The sequence below is a fragment of the Microtus pennsylvanicus genome, chromosome 14 (genome assembly GCF_037038515.1).
Source record: "Microtus pennsylvanicus isolate mMicPen1 chromosome 14, mMicPen1.hap1, whole genome shotgun sequence".
NCBI lineage: Eukaryota > Metazoa > Chordata > Mammalia > Rodentia > Cricetidae > Microtus > Microtus pennsylvanicus.
This window is the reverse complement of record NC_134592.1, coordinates 29,828,434-29,842,036: the sequence shown is the minus strand read 5'-3', so window position 1 is coordinate 29,842,036 and position 13,603 is coordinate 29,828,434. Positions and strand designations below refer to the sequence as shown.

Here is a 13,603-nt window from a genome sequence, read left to right as displayed (position 1 = left end):
TATTTATCTGATGGATACCATGTGCTTTTAAGCCATATTCTTGAAGTATAGGTAACTAGCAATTTGGCTAACTGTCTTTTTAAGATTCCTGTGTAGAATTAAAATTGGGTTTATCAAGCATGCATCCTTACTCGGGTGCATTATCATGCAGTGGTGTGTAGTGATGCCTTCTATAAATAGCGCCTTTCTCATGGTGATCTCTTAATAAATGTTTGGATGACCGTATAGCTTTTCTTCATTTCATGCCAAGAAAGTCCTCCATCCTTTTCTGCCTTCAGTCAGAGCACTTAGACACTCAGCCTATTACTACTGTGTTCATTTCAGGGAGACAAGTTCTGATTTAGAGTGTCAGTTGAGAACCAACACATTCATCTGTGTAGAATCAGCTTTGCTCTTTGTCTCCACCACAGCACTTACAAAATCTAGAAATTGCCATGTGCCAAGTTCACGCCTGAGAAAAATGGACCGTGTCACTTGGGAGTGAAAGAAGGAAATCAGTTAAAGCCATTAGCAGAAGTTTAGGAACAGAAATAAGAGAGAGTATCATCCATGATAAAGAAAGAAAGCTAGTACTGGAAGTGTTAGCTTCTTTATACCCTAGAGACTGAACCCAGTAGCTTGCAAAACTTTGCACAAGATTGACAGACTTCCCCTGAAAACAACCTTTGTTAACCATAGGGTCTGTGTTGTGGCTCCTCGGCTCTGCCACGGTAAAGTGAAAACAACCCATACATGGTGTGTGCATGAATGACTGTTGACTGTGTTTTGATAAAACTTTATTTACAAAACTGGCAGCGGTCTGGATTTGGTCTGCAGCCCTAGTCTGTACATCTGTATTCTAGGACAGCAGAAGAGCCAGTTAAAACACTGATTGTTTATTCGTCCCATTTCTTTTTTAAAAATTTATATTTTTTTGAGCTCTACATTTTTTTCTGCTCCCCTCCCTGCCTCTCCCCTCCGACCCTCCCCCAAGGTCCCCATGCTCCCAATTTATTCAGGAGAGCTTGTCTTTTTCTACTTCCCATGTAGATTATATCTACATAAGTCTCTCTTAGTGTCCGCATTGTTGTCTAGGTTCTCTGGGATCATGATTTGTAGGCTGGCTTTCTTTGCTTTATGTTTAAAAACCACTTATGAGTGAGTACATGTGATACTTGTCTTTCTGTGTCTGGGTTACCTCGCTCAAAATGGTGATTTCTAGCTCCATCCATTTTCCTGCAAAATTCAAGCTGTCGTTATTTTTTTCTGCTGTGTAGTACTCCATTGTGTAAATGTACCACATTTTTCTTATCCATTCTTCGGTCAAGGGGCATTTAGGTTGTTTCCATGTTCTGGCTATGACAAACAAAGCTACTATGAACATAATTGAGCACATGTCCATTCATCCCATTTCTGATGGAAGTAGGTTTGGGAGGAGGCTCAATTGCTTTCATTTCTCACAAGTTCCCAAGGGATGCTAATGCCATTCTCTTAGAGACTGTACAATGAAATCCATCCAGAAAGAATTAAGTGTATATTCTCTCTGTCTCTCTCTGTCTCTCTGTCTCTCTCTCTCTCTCTCTCTCTCTCTCTCTCTCTCTCTCTCTCTCTCTCTGTGTGTGTGTGTGTGTGTGTGTGTGTGTGTGTGTGTGTGATTGGTTGTTTGCTGTCTGTCCCTTGGAAGGGAAATTGTATGTTTAAAACTTAGTATCATTCTTATAAAACTTCAAGCAATCCTTTTTATGAGAATCTCGTTGCTATCTTCCTCAGCCAGAGTCCCACGACCTTCTCAGAAGTGAGTTATCAGAGCACCTCCTTGCTCATTCTTCTTATCAGGGTACATTCTGCTCCCTAGTCACAGCTCCGGGATTCACGTCTTTGAATAAGCAAGAGATAAGGAGTGGGTCAGAGTCCTCCCCTTCTGCTTTGGTAGTGATGACCATTGCTTCAGCAGCTCTGGCTTATGAAGCACTATTTCAGGTGCTGCCTCTATCTTAACTCATGTAAAGGGAGCTTCAGGGTGCTTGGGGGCTTTGCTGGAGTCCTGAGTTAGGCCTGGGAGGATGGATCTTACAGACTGGTGTGTCCACCCCGCTAGCCTTCTCTGACGGCCACTTCCTTCTGCTCCTGGCTCCTGCCTCTGTGAGAGGAAAGTGCAAGAACACTTTTCTTTGAACTGAGTGGGGGATTTGCTGGGGCCACAGTGACTACTGGTGACATCAGCATGAGTAGCACCTCATGCTGGGGTCCGGGTGGAGGCCTGGAGCAGTGGTGAGGCCCGACTGACCTGGTTCTAATTGGCAACATGGAGCTGATGTTATTCTTGGCGCAGGCAGAGCCATTACTCAGTGGTCTCTGCTGAAGTGACTCTTTGTTAAAGTTCTGCTCCCAGCCCAGCCCCCTGCCTTCCCTCCCACTCTTCTCTGCCTCATCCAGCCTGAAAAGAAGCCCAAAAAGACAGAAAAAAGTAAGGGTGTTCTGGGGGCCAAGGCAGAATTGCTGAAGTCTCTTTTCGCAGTGATGGGGTCAGGAGAGATTTTTGTCTGGGCTCTGTTTTCTTTTCAGAGCCCTTCCAGTTTTCAGAGACTGAGTTGACTACTTGAGTAAGGTGAGGCAGGGTAGGAAGATGCTGCATCTGTGTTCCTCTGGTCATCTTTCCTATCTGTGCTTAACTTCCCCTTCCCACGGGAACAGGTCTAACTTCAATCTCATGAAACAACAGGTAATGCTCCTCCAGTTAGCACGGCCAGGACCTTGGCATTCTCTGAGAGGCCTCAATTCTGTGTAGGAATATCTGGGAGGCCTAGGAAGGTGATGGCATGCTACTGGGCTGGCCCCAGGGAGGCAACAGGTTGCTACTGGTGTGTGTGTGTGTGTGTGTGTGTGTGTGTGTGTGTGTGTGTGTGTGTGTGTAGTACTCTACAGGTGTGAGAGGTGTTCCCATATAAACATCCAAGTCTTGTGATTGTGTGTGTGTGTGTGTGTAGTACTCTACAGGTGTGAGAGGTGTTCCCATATAAACATCCAAGTCTTGTGATTGTGTGTGTGTGTGTGTGTGTGTGTGTGTAGTACTCTACAGGTGTGAGAGGTGTTCCCATATAAACATCCAAGTCTTGTGATTTTGCTCCTAAAAGTCTATAGCACCTGTCAAGAAAAGCTCAGCTCCTTGCAGGAAGGAACTCTATTTTCCTCAAGCGTCAGCTGCTGTGTGTTTGGGTGTTGTGGAGGTGCTGAGCAGGCTTCCTTCCCTTTCCCAAGCAATAAGCAATGGCAGGGAGCTACTAATAGGCTCACCCCTGCAGGAAGTGTCCTGAAAGCCTTCCTATGTCTGAGGGCGAAGGGTTGCCTGCCTGCAGGCCTGCAAGGGTGTGTGGACCAAAATGTCATGACATGTTGCATGTTTTTGTTTTCTTTTCCTTTGTGTGTGTGTGCACGCAAGCGCGCATGCGTGCATGTACATGCCTGTACACTCTTTTCTCTTGACCTGACGTGGGAACTCACTCATCTAACACTTGTGTTTCTAGTGTTTCATTATTTATTTTTCCTAGGACACTCTAATGCTGTAGATTTTGCCAAGCTAAACCTTCTTCTTTTGTATTGAAAATACTGGAATAATGTGTGTGAAAACTACCCTCACTGGCTTTGGAAATGGTCCCTTGAGACAAGCTTTGGGGTGTGTGATTTAACTCTTCCCTGTGCAGGGCATGACCTAGAACAGGTTATTGGAACTTCTTTGGATCTCATCTTCTGACTCTTTTATTGGAAAATAATGAGCGAGATTTGTAGGGGAACCACTAGGATTGTGATTCTCAAATGAAACGTTACCAATTGTTACCAAACCAAGCTTTATATTTGTACTGATTCACCAACTGCCTTTGATTAGCCCCATTTTTTTAAATGGGGGGAAAGATCATTTATATAACTTTCTCAATCACATAAGTAAGAACTGGGGAAACTGGGATTTGAGCTAGCGCTGTCAGCATCTGATATCCAGACTCTGGTTGCTGTGGGCTGCTTCTAAGGCACAGTGTGTGTGTGTGTGTGTGTGTGTGTGTGTGTGTGTGTGTGTGTGTGTGGTTACATACACTGGAGCTCACACATTTGGCAAGTTTTTACTGACACAAAACTCTATTGAAAAGTTGTAATTCAGCTATCATAACCTCTGGCTTTCATATGCACAGCCTCAAAATAAAAAGTTTATTAAAGCTATGAAAGGCCTAGACATTATCCCAGTCACCGCAATGCTTAATTCAGTAAGTGTCTTAAGGAGTTGATGGGAATACGCATGCTCCGCCTTCCCTTATCCTTCATTAGTAACAGGGTTAGAAGCTAATGAGCCATGCAAGATCCTGAAACGTGTTCCAGAGGCTTCCAGATTCGGAGCTTGGGAAGACTGCTGTCTTTTCAATTGCTTTTTAGTTTTTCTTTTAACCCTGTTACTAATGATATTGTTTTATTTTTATTTCTGTTAGGTGTTAGGAGAAAATTGCCAGGGAACATAGCAGGAATCTACAGATTGAATGCCGCAGACATTTTTGCATAGTTCACACCAGGTTTCCATGTTCAGTGCCCTATAAATCTGATTCTTAGTGCACTGTCGCACTATAGACTGTAGTAAAAGGTGTCCCCGGATCCCACCGGGCTGCTCTGTAAAGCTGCTGCTGTGGCGGTGTCCCTCTGTGACCTGCAGGGACACGACACATGTGAGGAGTGCCTCCTGTATGCCAAGTGAAGCTGGTTGTTCCACTGATGAGGAAACCGCCCCCAGTCATAACACTTCCTCAGTCCCTCGGCTGTGCCAGGCCAGAGGAGCCCCCCCCCCCCCACGTGTCACTAATCAAATGAAGTTCTCAGCTTGCTGCCACTGCTCTGCTCCACCCTGAGATGAACGGTCAGCTTGGGTGTTCACACACCAGAGGCTAATGGACAGTGGTTCTCAAACTGTGGGTTGCATATTACTCCTTTGGGGATCATATATCAGGTATTTACATTACGATTCACAGCAGCAGCAAAATTACAGTTATGAAGTAGCAATGCAGTAATTTTATGGTCGGGGGTCACCAGAGCATGGCTGTATTAAAGGGTCCCAGCCTTAGGAAGGTTGAGGACTGCAAGTCTAGAGGGTTAAAATGGTGTTTGCTACAGGACCTGCCTCTGTCCACTCTCTGCACCCTGCCTTGTGGCTTCTGTCTCTGCGCACACGGCGGCACACAAAGCAGTACTTTTGTATGAAATGATGAAAGATGTCTTTAACAGGAAGCACTCCATCCATCTGAGATGGACACAGGCACAGGAAAATGGCTTAATGAATGCGTGGGCGAGGTCTGTATAAGATCTGCGCAGGAGGCCAGCTGCGTATGATTCTGGGCTAAATCAAACAAATCGTTCATTTCAGGACAGAGATAGGTTAGATAAACAGAATTTCAAGCTATAAGAGAATTTAGTACTTTTTACTATTTCTCTTCAATAATCAGAAGGTATAAGATTCCAGCATGTTATTGGGAAATCAGGAGCCCTAATATACAATTCTCTACAACTGCTAGCAAATAAAATACAGAGTAGGTCTTTGAAAATAGAACCATGAATTCCCTTTTGTTAACCAGCTGAGCTTTCAGTCTGAGGTAATTGCTTTGTTTTTAATTGATTTTCTACAGACTGAGCATCAGGAACTTAAAAACCCAAAAGCTTCATAATCCAAAACTTTTTGAGACCTTACATGATTCCACAAGTGGAAAATTCCTTGCCATAAAACTGTTTTCATGCACAAAACTGCAAAAAAAATTATATAAATGACCCTTAGGTTCCATGTATAAAGCATATATATATAGATATAATATATTATATATATTATATATATAAAATGCTGCAGCAGATTGCACATTTGGACTTGTGTCCCTCAAGATCACTCATTATGTAAATGGATGTAGTCCAGAATCTGAAATATTACCAAACATTTGAGTAAGATATACTCAACCTGTGTATATGTGTGCTCACTCATGCTTGTATGCATGTCTGCATATGTGTGTATATATAGATATTTATGCATATATACTCAATCATGCTACTTTAAAATAATTAACAAGGATTTGCTTTGGAGTGGTTTTTTTTTCCTAGAAAATGATTTTGTAGAAAAGCAAATTTAGGTTTGGGAAGATGGTTCAGTGCTGAGCGAGTGTTGAGAGTTTAGATCCCCATCTCCCATATAAAAGCTGAGCGTGGCGATGCATGTCTGTGATCTGAGTGCTGAGAGGCTGAGACAGGAGGATCAAGGAGCTTGCTGGCTAGCCAGTTCCGTCAACTGATCAGTACCAGCTGGGTTCACTGACAGGTTTTTGGTTTTGGTTTTGGTTTTTCAAGACAGGATTTCTCTGGTTAGCTGTAGCTGTCCTGGAACTTACTCTGCAGACCAGGCTGGCCTCAAACTCAGAGATCCAGCTGCCTCAGCCTCCTGAGTACTGGAATGAAAGGCGTGCGCCACCATGTCAGGTTAGAGATCATATCTCAATAAATAAAGGCAGAAGCCAGGAGTGCTGGCGCACACCTTCCATCCCAGCACTCGGGGGCAGAGAGGCAGGGGGATCGCTGTGAGTTCCAGATCAGGGATGCATAGTTTCTACTAATAAAGTAAAGGCAGTGAGTGCTAGAGGGAGATTCTCAATGTCAACCTCCAAACAGGCGTGCCTGTGTGTGCATACGTGTTGCATGTGTGTGTGCGTGTGTGTTGCATGTGTATTTGTGCGTGTGTGTTGCATGCGTGTATGTGTGCATGTGCATGCATGTGTATATGTGTGTGCATGTGTATATGCATGTGCACGTGCATGCACACGCACGCGTAAAAGACATTAGTTTTCCTCTTGGGCTGGTGAAAGTTACTGTGTTAGCCTTGTTTATGTTTGCTTTAGAAAAGAGATTTGACTTAAAGGATGTACTTTAGACACTTGTTCTCTGAAAGGGAGTCAGATAACACAAGGATGGAAGGCAGCTGAATGTGGTGGCCCACTATACATGCTGGGTTATGAACCACAGCTTACTGCACAGTAACTGCATATTCATGGAGAACAATTTCACGTTTGTGGGCCTTGACTCCTTCTGTAACAGAGGCGGTGGTGCAGCACACTGCAGATGACAGGTGGGGGTTAGCAGAGTTTAACATGTAAAGCGTGTAGAGCAGTCCTGACCCAGGGTAAAGAGTCCCCTAAGGATTAGTTGCCCTTAAACTGGGTAATCCAGCTCTTGGGAGTCTGAGACAGGAGGATGTCTGAGTTTGAAGCTAGCCTGGCCTAAGAGCTAGACCTTGTTTTTAAAAAGCAAAAATTCAGCTGCTCTTAATGTAGTTTTTCACTGTGGTAAAAAGCACATAAGTATCCCCTCTTAGCGATTCTTGCGATCTGGTGCAGCGTTGTTAACTGTGCGTGTTCCCTGGACAGCAGGTCTCTAAAGTGTGTCCATGCTGCAGGACAGAAACTGAAGCCACACTGAGCAATGCTTCCTCCGCTTCCTCCCAGCATCCAGTGCTGCCATTTCCCTCCCTGTTGCTAGGGGTTTGCTTGCTTCGGGGTTTTTCATACGCATAGACTGTTGTAGGATCTGCCTTTCTCTGACTGCTTTATTTTACTAGCATCACAGCCTCACGTTTCATCCGTACCATAGCATGTGGAGAAAGTGTCCCCACCACACATGATGTGTCCTTTCCAAAGGGGACTGTCCTACCTGGACAGGAGTACGCTATGTCTGCATATCACATTGCTTTCTCCGCTCAGGCATCAGTACGTACGGAAGTTGCCTCCATAGTTTGGCTGTCTCAGTAAGGCTTCTCTGGACACGGCACTGCATCTGCCATTTTTTATACCTTAAATGCACACAGTATTATAATTTCAACCCTGAAGTTTTAGTTCAACTCCCTGTGCTTCTCCCAGAGACAGAGAAGATGCTGTTAAGTGTATCTTGGGAGCAGGTCCAGGCTCGTTAGTTAGCTACCTGTTTGGACAACTGAAAAGAGCTATGTTAGTAATTTATTCACAGTTGTTGGAGAGAGAGGCACGAGAATGAGTTCAAAATAGAGATTAATACCAGGATAAAATGAATATTTTTTTTAGAATTGTACAGGTTTATTGCTAACACGTTTGTCCAAAGACAGAAATGTTTCATAAACTGAAGGAGGAAAACAGCATCAGCATCAAGTTTTGATGGAGTTTTTGTGGGGTACAAAACCATTTCTGCATAATGATCAAAGGAAAGTCAAGGAAATTACTCCTCTGCCATTTTGAAACAGAAGACTCTGAAGGGCTGTGGAGATGGCTCATTTAGTCAGGTGCTTCTCCAGCAAACCTGAGGACCTGAGTCACACACATCGCATGAGAAAAGGCCAGACATGGTACTGCTTGTGTGGGGTGGGTGTGTCCAAAATGGAGAGTGAAGAATGTGGGGCCGGGCAGTGGTGGTGCACACCTTTAATCCCAGTGGGGCCAGGCAGTGGTGGCGCACATCTTTAATCCCAGCACTCAGGAGGCAGAGGCAAGCGGATCTCTGTGAGTTCAAAGCCAGTCTGGTTTACAGAGCAAGTTCCAGGACAGCCAGGCCTACACAGAGAAACCCTGTCTCAAGAAAAAAAAATACTGTTTTTTTTATTCCACTCAACCATGTGTTGCAATTTTATCTATGTGACTTGGATTATACGTCTATCCCATGTCACTTTTCTAACATTTTACTTTTAGTTTTAAGACCAGTTTGATAACTACATAGAAAATATATAATCATAAAAGCAATGATAGGCCTACCTTTGCAGATATGAAAAAAACTAAGATATTTAGTGGTTTGTATGTGCAAGAAAGTGTACCATCCCTGTCTGTGAGTTGCCAGAGAGGAACCCTTTGGAAGCAGCTTTGTATGGGCTAATGGGCATTGTGCTACCCAGTTAGATCAAAATCTGAGGAGAGAAAATCCTATTTAAAAATGTTTGCTCCTCTGGAACTGGTGTTTAAGGGCCACACAGAGATGCTGCTCTGCTCAGGTAGAGGCCAGTTGCTGCTTCCCCTCCCAGGGTGCTCAAAGAGTAAACCAAGAGCTTCTGTATATTGCAGAGAGCTTTGCTCTATCATGGGTCAGCCTAAGAGAAGGCCAAAGGCGGTGTTTTTCTGGAAGAAAAGAAAGCTTCCTAGAATTTAATCTCTGGACAGCATTATCTTTCTAGTAAGAGGCCAGATCTTGCTTCCCCGTGACCTACTGTGACCTTCCCCGTCATAGCCTGTGTGCTTCCATCAGAAACCCCTCCTTCCCACCCACAAGCCCCCTGTGTTGTGGGAGAAGGAGGGCCTTTCCAGTCTTCGCCTGGGGCCATGCCAGCCCTCAAGCTGTGGTTTTCTGAGTCTCCTTGCTGTAATGTGGCTGTTTCCCACACCCAGCAAAGCAGGAGGAAGCATGGATATGTTGAGCTGGTCAGTAGAATCATTTCTTCCCCCATCCCCTCGCTCATGCACACTCAGCATGACAGACCGCCGCCTGTGTTGTTGATAGTATATATCTGGGCATATCGTGTCATGAGAAGGAGCTTCATCTGATTCTTCTTTCCTCTTAGGCATGGTTATCAGAAGAATTACTCCCAGTAATCTGTGACTGGCAGAGTTGCAGGATTGAGGCCAAAATATAGGGCAGGGGAAGGAAGCCTAGGGAAGCTGATTTCTGCCACTGATCTCAACATATTCACTCTCAGGTCTGCCTTTAATAGAGCCCAGTGTTTCCCTGGGCCGTTCCTTATGTGCTTGCTTTGACCCCATTCCAGTTAACCTCAGCTTTGGTGAGGTGTCCAGAGACTTGTCTCTATTGCTGAGTCTTTAACAGGTAATGTTCAACTGGTGTGTCATCATACATAATGGTGATCACTTCATTTTCCATTGAGTGTCCAAGAGTGTGGCTACCAAACCACAAATCACAGCTGTTTACTTCCCTTGGAATACAGTCTGTGCCTGTTATGGTGGGGTTTAAGCAAGCTTGAATCTGTTAAATTGGGATTACAGTTGACTGCATGTAACACCTAACCTATCCCTAAATGAGTTAGGTGTGTTAGAGTATAATTAAAAATCTGTGGAAATAGGCTCTTCCAGACTCCATGGTGCCATCAGAAACCCATGCTCTTCTCCGTCTTCAACACGCTTTATTGATTGTGTTGGTCTTACCCCCATCTGCCACTGGCAGGCAGTCCATGCAAGAGGGAAGCAGAGCAGGGCCAGCTCTGACTATCAGCCATCCATCTGTTCTGAAAGAACCGTCCTAGACCCACACCCAGGCTCTTCTGCTTAGATCCCATTGGCCAGAAGTGTGGGTGTGGTTATTTTAGGAATAAGAGAAACGGCAAGTATAATTTATTTTTTAAGTTTTTAAGGTAAGCACACATATTCAAATAGACCCTGAACAGTGTCTCTAGAAAGAGAGAAGTGGTATCTCCAGGCCAGTTGAGCCTCCTAGGCAAGATTTCCTCCACACCTGCTTCATTGTTGTTTTTTGAAGGACTTTGCACGAAATTTGCATTTGAAAAGTAAACTTCCTTTCTTTGGGATCTGCAGAGGACTTGTTTAGACTTTGTGAACTGTATGTAAATACCGCACACTCTAGGTATTAAAATCTAGAGGAAAAACCATACCCTATATGTAAATACACATGCCTGTCTTCTGACTTCCTATTGTTACAAAATATCCAGTCATTACTTTAAAAAAAGAAAGAATAGCTGATATAGCACTGTGTGTGTGTGTTCTTCGTGGTGTAAATATTTATTAAGCATCAGACACTCTGTAAGTCACTGTGGGTACAACAGAAGTTAATTGTGAGAATTTGAGAGATGGTTCAGTGAATAAAGTATTTACTGAACAAACATGGGGACCTGGGTTCCCATCCCTGGTACCTACCTAAAGGCCAGCTTATACTCAAACTTGACTTCCAGCCTCCACCTGTGTGTTCATATGTGCAAGGTTGTGTGTGTACACACATGTGCTTTCTCTCTCTCTCTCTCTCTCTCTCTCTCTCTCTCACACACACACACACACACACACACACACACATTCCTTCTGAAAAATTCTTTTGTTTGTTTTTTGAGACGGGGGGTCTCACTATGTAGCCTAGAACTCACTCTGTTACCAGGCTGGCCTCAAATTCAGAGATCCGCCTATCTCTGCTGCCCAAGTGCTGGGATTAAAGACATGTACCACCATCACTGCCTGGCTGAAAAACTTTTAAACAAAAGTGATTTTAAAAAAGAAGAAGAAAATGGATCAAACAAAGGCAGCCATTGCCGTTGTGCACTGTCTGGAGAAGAGGAAAACTGTTTGTAAGTGGCCACCGTACATGTAGGATGGACTAACTCTGATAAGAGCCTCACGGATACATCTTTATAACTGCTCAGAAGAGGGAAAGATTATTTCTGCCAGAAAGAATTGAGTAAATATGGTCTGAGAACCTAAACATATGTTTTCATTTTAAGAGTTTGCGTTCCCAGCTAGTGAGCATCATCATAAGACCAAAAAAAATGTGTTGGAAAAATGCATAACCAACCACCATTTGCAGAGGGTTACAGATAGGTGGGCTTGCGTGCTCTTCAGTTCCTCTTTAAACTGAGAGGAAGGAATGAGTGTGCACTGTGTCCGTGTGTGTGTGTGTGTGTGTGTGTGTGTGTGTGTGTGTGTGTGTGTGTGACGCTTTGGCTAATTTCCAGGCACCTTTGTTGAGTGCTGGGCTAGAGTAATCTGTGTGGTCTTCATTTGCTCTCCAACAATCCAGGAAAACAGCTACAACTGCCTACAAGACACGGGAAGCTCAGAGATTTTACTCCACACAAGAGCCCTCAAGCCCCTCTCATGCCTCCCTAGCCAGACTCTGGGACTCAGTTTCCAAAAATGGGCATCCCAAAGTCATAGAATAGAGAATTGCTAGACATTTTTCCACAGCCTCTTGAGTCATCTTTTTCAAAAAACATAATTTTTTATTTTGGGGGGAATTTCTCATCATATACCCCAATCCAACTCATTTCCCAATCCCTCCATATCTGCCTTATAAGCCCCCCCCCAGGAAAACTTAAAAGTAAATCATAAAAAATAGAAAAAAACTAGAAATAAGAATTTCAATTAAGCGACTAGAGAGATGGCTCAGCAGTTAAGAGCACTAGCTGCTCTTCCAGAGGATCTGGGTTCAATTCCCATCATGCACATGGCAGTTCACACCTGTCTGTAGCTCCTGTTCCAGAGGATCCGACTCCTTCACACAGACATGCAGTCAAACAGCAATACTCATAAAATACAAATAAATATTTTTCTTAAAAAAAGGAAATCAAAAAACAAATGTAAAATGAAAAACAAAAAAAGCAGACAACAACAGCCAAAAAAAAAAAATCCACTTTACTCCTCCCTCTTTCCTGCCTCTTCATTCATGTTGGTGGCCGTGGGAGCTGCAGTGTCTCATGAAGTGTACTCTTCTGTCCACACAGCCTCACTTGTAAATGTTCATCGTCTAATGTGTTGTCGGTCAGGTTCAAGGCCTCTGGCTTCTGCTACGCCATCGATACTGGACCCTCACTGAAACTCCTCTCCTCCCAGAGATCCTGCCGCTAAGGTTCCATAGGGCCAGTCCCTTTACTTGCTCCAGCAGGTCACAATTAGGGTAGATGTTGGAGAGTGCCAACTTAAAGTCCTGGATGTGTACCTAAGTGGTAGCCAAGTCTGTGTAGGCTGCTGGGACCACCCCTGACAGGTGAGGAGTGATACCAACTCTCCTGTGCCTTGGCCATCCAGGTCCATTATCCCAGGACCCGTGAGGGGCAGAGTAGAGGAGGGGGCTCTCCCCTGGCCAGTGAAGGGGCAGGCCAGCTCTGCACAGCCCTGGTGCTTCAATAGTTGATTCGCATGGGCCCCTTTGGTAACATGGGTAGTGGACATCAACCCAGACCCCAGCTGCTACAGGAGACCACAGGACCCAGACATGACCAGCAGCAGCAGCTTGGGCCGGGATTTCACCAGGGGCCTGGGTAGCAGGACAGGCCTCTTAAATCAGCATCAGCCCAGCCTCAGCGTGGTCCCTGGACTCCAGCTGGTCCAGGTGGCGGCCCAGACCCCGAGCACTTACATGGCCTCATTAGCATTTGCCTTATGATCATGAAAACCCAATTTGGATTCCCAGAACCCACATAAATGCCAGGCGAGAATGGTGACCAGTTTGTAATTCAACCTCAGAAGACAGACAAGGGAATCATCCAGCAGCTGGCTAATACTAGCCATGTCGCCAAGCTCTGTGTTTAAGAGACCCTGTTCTGTGAATAAAATGGAAGAGCGTGAGTCCCAGCATAAGGTTGAGTTCCACCATGAAGGCCAGGTCTCCACATGCTCATAAATACACACACACATACACACATGTACCATACACCTGTAAACATGAATACGCATGTACATGCATACCACACACATACATAAACGTGGAAAAAGTATTGCTAAGCATTCATTTGGAAGAAATGCACCTTCACAGTCTGCAGATTGTGTGGCTCTCGCCGTGTTTAAATGGTGTTCTGGGTCTTTCTGGGCCCACCTCGTGCAGAAGGTACCAAGTGCTAGACGTGTTTCCACTGGGTGATATGTTCATATAGTAAACG

General features: G+C 44.6%; 1 protein-coding gene across 27 annotated transcripts in view; it reads left to right on the top strand.

Moving 5' to 3' along the window:
* Ttll5 (tubulin tyrosine ligase like 5) overlaps positions 1-13,603 on the top strand; it is a 276,835-nt gene that overhangs the window by 187,409 nt on the left and 75,823 nt on the right. The gene's annotated exons all lie outside the window — the stretch shown is intronic.